The sequence below is a fragment of the Triticum urartu genome, chromosome 3 (genome assembly GCF_003073215.2).
Source record: "Triticum urartu cultivar G1812 chromosome 3, Tu2.1, whole genome shotgun sequence".
NCBI lineage: Eukaryota > Viridiplantae > Streptophyta > Magnoliopsida > Poales > Poaceae > Triticum > Triticum urartu.
Window position 1 is genome coordinate 2,006,949 of NC_053024.1, and position 6,993 is coordinate 2,013,941.

The following is a 6,993-nucleotide window of genomic DNA, read 5'->3' on the forward strand; positions in this document are numbered from 1 at the left end:
AAAGAAGGAGAGCTGACCGGACTCCAAACATGCGTCCAAACCCTGGTGGACAAGAAGCTCAAACTTGTCAACGTAGTCCAGGTTATGCTCATCCGCCGGATCCTCCCGTGTCAACAACGGGCTTTCAACCTGTGGGAGTTCGACCCGGCGCAGCACCGAACTCTGAGCAGGCTCTTCGACACGACGTACGAAGATGCCTGGAAGGTGCTTTTCAAGGGCGCCGAGGCCCCCGCATCCGCTACCGAGGATCGCGGATTCAGCACGCAGCGTCACGCTCGTGCGGTAAGCTGTTTTTACCTTTTACAGGGTATTAGTTTTTCATAGTTTGACTCCATGCAGGATCTAAGCTCCCTTACCTTTGACAGGATTGGCAGGAGATGTCCGGACAGATCAACTGTCCGGCTCCTTTGCCCGAAGGCCCAGCGGATGCTCGCTTGGCGAAGCTGCTGGTTCCGGCACCCTACGTGGTGCCCGAGAAGAAGGCCAAGAAGAAGGCCACGGGGACTCGAAAGAGTGCCCGGCGCCAGGAGGTGTCGGATTCATCATCCGACGACTCCAAGGCGCACTCCTCCCGTCAAGACGAGGAGGAGGAATAAGAGACCTCTCCCCCTCCAGCGGGGGGAGGGAAGAAAAGCAAGGCCGCCCCAACTGGGGAGGCCGAAGGGTCCAAGAAAGGGAAGACCCCTCCTCCGGACTACTCCACCAACGCCGACGACGGCGAAGAGGAGTGGCCGCACAGGGCCAAGCCCCTGGCGAGATCGTAAGTATTCAGACACTAAAGCAATTCATAGTGTTCCTTTCTTGCACAGCTCCTCCTTACGCCGAATATGACTATGCAGAACGCCCAAGGCCGGGCTCGACGAGTCGTCGAGCGACTCCCTGGATTCGTCGGACGTGAATTCACTTCCGGCCGCTACCTCCCCCCACCCTACGAACGACGCCGAGGTGCTGTCCCAACTGGTTCCAAGCCAGGAGGAGGTGGTCCTGGAGGCGCCGCAAGGCGACCTCCCGGACTCCAGGCGCAAAGGGGATAAAACCCCCAAGGGCCCCGAGTCCGGCCTTGAGCCGGACACCGCGCCGGAACCTTCAACGGTTCCGGACTCCGGTAGGTAGCCTCTGAAGGAAATATGCCCTAGAGGCAATAATAAAGTTATTATTTATTTCTTTATATCATGATAAAAGTTTATTATTCATGCTAGAATTGTATTAACCGGAAACATAATACATGTGTGAATACATAGACAAACAAAGTGTCACTAGTATGCCTCTACTTGACTAGCTCGTTAATCAAAGATGGTTATGTTTCCTAACCATGGACAAAGAGTTGTCATTTGATTAAACGGGATCACATCATTGGTTGAATGATCTGATTGACATGACCCATTCCATTAGCTTAGCACCCGATCGTTTAGTATGTTGCTATTGCTTTCTTCATGACTTATACATGTTCCTATGACTATGAGATTATGTAACTCCCGTGTGCCGGAGGAACACTTTGTGTGCTACCAAACGTCACAACGTAACTGGGTGATTATAAAGGTGCTCTATAGGTGTCTCCAAAGGTACATGTTGGGTTGACGTATTTCGAGATTAGGATTTGTCACTCCGATCGTCGGAGAGGTATCTCTGGGCCCTCTCGGTAATGCACATCACTTAAGCCTTGCAAGCAATGCAACTAATGAGTTAGTTGCGAGATGATGTATTACGGAACGAGTAAAGAGACTTGCCGGTAACGAGATTGAACTAGGTATTGGATACCGACGATCAAATCTCGGGCAAGTAACATACCGATGACAAAGGGAACAACGTATGTTGTTATGCGGTCTGACCGATAAAGATCTTCGTATAATATGTAGGAGCCAATATGGGCATCCAGGTCCCGCTATTGGTTATTGACCGGAGACATGTCTCGGTCATGTCTACATTGTTCTCGAACCCGTAGGGTCCGCACGCTTAAGGTTTCGATGACAGTTATATTATGAGTTTATACGTTTTGTTGTACCGAAGGTTGTTCGGAGTCTCGGATGTGATCACGGACATGACGAGGAGTCTCGAAATGGTCGAGACATAAAGATTGATATATTGGAAGCCTATGTTTGGATATCGGAAGTGTTCCGGGTGAAATCGGGATTTTACCGGAGTACCGGGAGGTTACCGGAATCCCCCGGGAGCTATATGGGCTTTAGTGGGCCTTAGTGGAAAAGAGAAGAGGCAGCATAAGATGGGCCGCGCGCCCCTCCCCTCCCTTGGTCCGAATAGGACAAGGAGAGGGGGCCGGCCCCCCTTTCTCTTTTCCCCCTTCGCGAATCCTATTCCAACTAGGATTGGGGGGGGGAATCCTACTCCCGGAGGGAGTAGGACTCCTCCTGGCGCGCCACCTCTTGGCCGGCCGCACCCCCCCTTGAGCCTTTATATACGGAGGCAGGGGCACCCCAGAGGAACACAAGTTGATCCACGTGATCTTATTCTTAGACGTGTGCGGCGCCCCCTGCCACCATAGTCCTCGATAATATTGCAGCAGTGCTTAGGAGAAGCCCTGCGACAGTAGTACATCAAGATCGTCACCACGCCGTCGTGCTGACGGAACTCTTCCCCGACACTTTGCTGGATCGGAGTCCGGGGATCGTCATCGAGCTGAACGTGTGCTAGAACTCGGAGGTGCCATAGTTTCGGTGCTTGATCGGTCGGGCCGTGGAGACGTACGACTACATCAACCAAACGCTTCCGTTGTCGATCTACAAGGGTACGTAGATCACACTCTCCCCTCTCGTTGCTATGCATCACCATGATCTTGCGTGTGCGTAGGAATTTTTTTGAAATTACTACGTTCCCCAACAGTGGCATCCGAGCCTAGGTTTTATGTGTTGATGTTATATGCACGAGTAGAACACAAGTGAGTTGTGGGCGATATAAGTCATACTGCTTACCAGCATGTCATACTTTGGTTCGGCGGTATTGTTGGACGAAGCGGCCCGGACCGACATTACGCGTACGCTTACGCGAGACCGGTCCTCCCGACGTGCTTTGCACATAGGTGGCTTGCGGGTGACAGTTTCTCCAACTTTAGTTGAACTGAGTGTGGCTACGCCCGGTCCTTGCGAAGGTTAAAACAGCACCAACTTGACAAACTATCGTTGTGGTTTTGATGCGTAGGTAAGATTGGTTCTTGCTTAAGCCCGTAGCAGCCACGTAAAACTTGCAACAACAAAGTAGAAGACGTCTAACTTGTTTTTGCAGGGCATGTTGTGATGTGATATGGTCAAGACATGATGCTGAATTTTATTTGTATGAGATGATCATGTTTTGTAACCAAGTTATCGGCAACTGGCAGGAGCCATATGGTTGTTGCTTTATTGTATGCAATGCAATCGCGCTGTAATGCTTTACTTTATCACTAAGCGGTAGCGATAGTCGTGGAAGCATAAGATTGGCGAGACGACAACGATGCTAGGATGGAGATCAAGGTGTCGCGTCGGTGACGATGGTGATCATGACGGTGCTTCGGAGATGGAGATCACTGGCACAAGATGATGATGGCCATATCATATCACTTATATTGATTGCATGTGATGTTTATCTTTTATGCATCTTATCTTGCTTTGATTGACGGTAGCATTATAAGATGATCTCTCACTAAAATTATCAAGAAGTATTCTCCCTGAGTATGCACCGTTGCGAAAGTTCTTCGTGCCGAGACACCACGTGATGATCGGGTGTGATAGGCTCTACGTTCAAATACAACGGGTGCAAAACAGTTGCACACGCGGAATACTCAGGTTATATTTGACGAACCAAGCATATGCAGATATGGCCTCGGAACACGGAGACCGAAAGGTCGAGCGTGAATCATATAGTAGATATGATCAACATAGTGATGTTCACCAATGAAACTACTCCATCTCACGTGATGATCGGACATGGTTTAGTTGATTTGGATCACGTAATCACTTAGAGGATTAGAGGGATGTCTATCTAAGTGGGAGTTCTTTAAGTAATTTGATTAATTGAACTTAAATTTATCATGAACTTAGTACCTGATAGTATCTTGCTTATGTATGTTTGATTGTAGATAGATGGCCCATGCTGTTGTTCCGTTGAATTTTAATGCGTTCCTTGAGAAAGCAAAGTTGAAAGATGATGGTAGCAATTACACGGACTGGGTCCGTAACTTGAGTATTATCCTCATTGCTGCACAGAAGAATTACGTCCTGGAAGCACCGCTGGGTGCCAGGCCTGCTGCAGGAGCAACACCAGATGTTATGAACGTCTGGCAGAGCAAAGCTGACGACTACTCGATAGTTCAGTGTGCCATGCTTTACGGCTTAGAATCGGGACTTCAACGATGTTTTGAACGTCATGGAGCATATGAGATGTTCCAGGAGTTGAAGTTAATATTTCAAGCAAATGCCCGGATTGAGAGATATGAAGTCTCCAATAAGTTCTATAGCTGCAAGATGGAGGAGAACAGTTCTGTCAGTGAGCATATACTCAAAATGTCTGGGTATAATAATCACTTGATTCAGATGGGAGTTAATCTTCCAGATGATTCCGTCATTGACAGAATTCTCCAATCACTGCCACCAAGCTACAAGAGCTTCGTGATGAACTATAATATGCAAGGGATGAATAAGACTATTCCCGAGCTCTTCGCAATGCTGAAAGCTGCGGAGGTAGAAATCAAAAATGAGCATCAAGTGTTGATGGTCAACAAGACCACTAGTTTTAAGAAAAAGGGCAAAGGGAAGAAGAAGGGGAACTTCAAGAAGAACAACAAGCAAGTTGCTGCTCAAGAGAAGAAACCCAAGTCTGGACCTAAGCCTGAAACTGAGTGCTTCTACTACAAGCAGACTGGTCACTGGAAGTGGAACCGCCCCAAGTATTTGGCGGATAAGAAGGATGGCAAGGTGAACAAAGGTATATGTGATATACATGTTATTGATGTGTACCTTACTAATGCTCGCGGTAGCACCTGGGTATTTGATACTGGTTCTGTTGCTAATATTTGCAACTCGAAACAGGGACTACGGATTAAGCGAAGATTGGCTAAGGACGAGGTGACGATGCGCGTGGGAAACGGTTCCAAAGTCGATGTGATCGCGGTCGGCACGCTACCTCTACATCTACCTTCGGGATTAATATTAGACCTAAATAATTGTTATTTGGTGCCAGCGTTAAGCATGAACATTATATCTGGATCTTGTTTGATGCGAGACGGTTATTCATTTAAATCAGAGAATAATGGTTGTTCTATTTATATGAGTAATATCTTTTATGGTCATGCACCCTTGAAGAGTGGTCTATTCTTATTGAATCTCGATAATAGTGACACACATATTCATAATGTTGAAGCCAAAAGATGCAGAGTTGATAATGATGGTGCAACTTATTTGTGGCACTGCCGTTTAGGTCATATCGGTGTAAAGCGCATGAAGAAACTCCATACTGATGGACTTTTGGAACCACTTGATTATGAATCACTTGGTACTTGCGAACCGTGCCTCATGGGCAAGATGACTAAAACACCGTTCTCCGGTACTATGGAGAGAGCAACAGATTTGTTGGAAATCATACATACCGATGTATGTGGTCCAATGAATATTGAGGCTCGTGGCGGATATCGTTATTTTCTCACCTTCACAGATGACTTAAGCAGATATGGGTATATCTACTTAATGAAACATAAGTCTGAAACATTTGAAAAGTTCAAAGAATTTCAGAGTGAAGTTGAAAATCATCGTGACAAGAAAATAAAGTTTCTACGATCTGATCGTGGAGGAGAATATTTGAGTTACGAGTTTGGTATACATTTGAAACAATGCGGAATAGTTTCACAACTCACGCCACCCGGAACACCACAGCGTAATGGTGTGTCCGAACGTCGTAATCGTACTTTACTAGATATGGTGCAATCTATGATGTCTCTTACTGATTTACCGCTATCGTTTTGGGGTTATGCTTTAGAGACGGCCGCATTCACGTTAAATAGGGCACCATCAAAATCCGTTGAGACGACGCCTTATGAACTATGGTTTGGCAAGAAACTAAAGTTGTCGTTTCTGAAAGTTTGGGGCTGCGATGCTTATGTGAAAAAGCTTTAACCTGATAAGCTTGAACCCAAATCGGAGAAATGTGTCTTCATAGGATATCCAAAGGAAACTATTGGATACACCTTCTATCACAGATCCGAAGGCAAGACTTTTGTTGCTAAATTCAGAAACTTTCTGGAGAAGGAGTTTCTCTCGAAAGATGTGAGTGGGAGGAAAGTAGAACTTGATGAGGTAACTGTACCTGCTCCCTTATTGGAAAGTAGTACATCACAGAAAAATGTTTCTGTGACACCTACACCAATTAGTGAGGAAGCTAATGATAATGATCATGAAACTTCAGGACAAGATACTACTGAACCTCGTAGATCAACCAGAGTGAGATCCGCGCCAGAGTGGTACGGTAATCCTATTCTGGAAATCATGCTGCTAGATCATGATGAACCTACGAACTATGAAGAAGCGATGGTGAGCCCAGATTCCGCAAAATGGCTTGAAGCCATGAAATCTGAGATGGGATCCATGTATGAGAACAAAGTATGGACTTTGGTTGACTTGCCCGATGATCGGCAAGCAATTGAGAATAAATGGATCTTCAAGAAGAAGACTGACGCTGACGGTAATATTACTGTCTACAAAGCTCGACTTGTCGCAAAAGGTTTTCGACAAGTTCAAGGGGTTGACTACGATGAGACCTTCTCACCCGTACCGATGCTTAAGTCTGTCCGAATCATGTTAGCAATTGCCGCATTTTATGATTATGAAATTTGGCACATGGATGTCAAAACTGCATTCCTAAATGGATTTCTGGAAGAAGAGTTGTATATGATGCAACCGGAAGGTTTTGTCGATCCAAAGGGAGCTAATAAAGTGTGCAAGCTCCAGCGATCCATTTATGGACTGGTGCAAGCCTCTCGGAGTTGGAATAAACGCGTTAATAGTGTGATCA